Here is a 2,449-nt window from a genome sequence, read left to right as displayed (position 1 = left end):
TTTCAACATACTCTCCTTTTAGGTCGATACAGCAAGTCCAACGATTTTCTAACTTTTTGATACCGTCCGAAAAGTACTCGATCGGAAGGTCTCCAAAATACGTCTCAGTTTCAGCTATGAGCTCCTCATTTAAGTAAAAACGCTTACCGGTGAGCCATCTCTTCATGTTAGGGAACAAGTAATAGTCGCTGGGGGCCAGGTCTGGTGAATATGGTGGCTGAGGAACCAATTCGAAACCGATTTCATGCAATTTTGCTTGTGCAACTAAGCATGAATGAACAGGCGCATTGTCGTGATGATAAAGTGGTTTTTTCTTCAAATGCGGTCGTTTTTCGGCGATTTCGATTTCCAATCGGTTCAATAATGATGAATAGTATGCTCCGGTTATGGTTTTACGTTTTTCAAGATAGTCTACATATATTATGCCATGTGCATCCCAAAATACGGAGGCCATAACCTCTCCGACCCATTGTTGCGAACAATAATGCCAAATTCTGCTGGGAAGTTGTCACACGAATTGGTTTTTGGTCCACTGTGAGCAAACGCGGCACCCATCGCGCGCAGAGCTTATTCATGCCCAAAACTGAATGCACGATATTGCCCACCCGTTCCAATGATATGCCTACAGCATTAACTACCTCTCTCAATTTCACTTTGGGATCATTCAACATCATTTCATGGATTTTTTCGACATTTTCTGGTGTAGTGACCTCTTTTGGGCGCCCAGATCGTTCAACATCAACTGTGCTCGTACGGTTACAACGAAACTCGGTAAACCACTTATGAATCGTTCCAATCGACGGTGCAGAGTCCGGGTAACACTTATCCAACTTGGCCTTGGTCTCGGATATCGTTTTCTTGCGAAGATAGTAGTGTTTGATCAAAACTCGAAACTCAGATTTCTCCATATTAAAAAAACTCGGAGGTTAGTCGCTTCTCAGTGCTGTAACTTGTAAATGCGTAAACATAAATGGCTGAAATTTTGACAGGCGTCATTTGAAGGATCAAGCTTGACGAAAATGGTTCACATTAGTGAATACTAATGCCATCTCTTAGAATTTTCAGGTACTTATCAGACTGCCTAGTATTAGTACGTTTTCAGCTGCGTATAAACATTCATCAAGTCAGGTGAGTGACGCTCAATTTCTCAGTTTCGGCATATATTCATTAGCTAGTTTTTGTTCCCTGCAAGGAAGTTGGTTGTTTAGCACAGTTTTCTAAATATTTTGGTCAAATTGTTACCCTTTTACCGTTAAAATTGGCTGAGAAAATGCGATCACGTGAAAATCACCCGTATCCACGTCCAAGTGATGAGAAGTACGAGAAACCGAAAGGCAAACGAGTGTGTGCTAAAGATAAACCCGAATCCATGATATATTTTATCACTCTGTTTTTGTATTTTTATTTTGTTATAAAAAGTTGTAATATCGCATGATAGTTTTGAAAAATGTTTCCTACTTTGGTTGGTTCACATATCTTTAGAAAATAAATATTAACATTATTTCCCAATAATTTATAATTATATTCTTCTATTTTGAAAGTTAATAACAGTTCCATAAATTAATTTCAAGTAGCCTTTACTTTTTTATGATTCAAAGATTTCTCATTCTCATTTTTTCATTTTGTATACTTTGAATGCTGAAATTCTTAAACGGAAAATATAAATATATTATATTACAACAATGAAATGTCATGGTAATATTATACTACTTTTCGTTTCAAATCACATGTCTTTTTTATTACAAAAAACGACTTCAACAATTGTATTTAAATTTTTTGTTTGTGTATGTACGTGTTTCTAATATGAAATGATTCCAACGATAAATCAAATAAGTTACTCTTAAATTAATATGAAAGTAAAGGACCCTCGAGATGTTGATTATCCCTTTTAGTTCACCAAAGAGTAGAAAAAAGCAAAATCTATTCTTTTTATTCGATTTAGAAAAATGTAATGGAAGCTTATTGGGAGGAACTAAAAAATTGAAGGGCCTCAAAAGAAGGAATAGAAAGACAGAAAATAATTTCACTTTTTATCCGAAAAACCTAGTCTTTTTAATCAACAGTTATAAATATAAAATAATTATGTTAATAGAAATAATTTATAGTATTGTCAAGGAATATTTTTATAATTCTATTTAAAGATACATTTTTTTACCTTGCATAACACTATTAAATGTATTTATTGTTATTTATTGTACTATTAAATCTATAATTTGTTTAAACAATATACATGATTATAATTAAAATTACTCCACCGTTAAGGAAGATAAAAAGTTGAAATTTCAAAACTTATATGCCACAAAAACGAATAGAAACTATGCATGTGCACATATTTTGTGGACATATTAGAGGTAATTACAGTCTGTCAAGTTAAAGCGTGGGTGGCTTTACTCGCAGTCGGTAAGGTGTATCGACATGATTTTGGTGTCAAAATATTAAGAAGAGCTCC

Source organism: Belonocnema kinseyi, chromosome 10 (assembly GCF_010883055.1).
Source record: "Belonocnema kinseyi isolate 2016_QV_RU_SX_M_011 chromosome 10, B_treatae_v1, whole genome shotgun sequence".
Classification (NCBI taxonomy): Eukaryota; Metazoa; Arthropoda; class Insecta; order Hymenoptera; family Cynipidae; genus Belonocnema; species Belonocnema kinseyi.
This window is presented reverse-complemented; position numbering follows the sequence as displayed.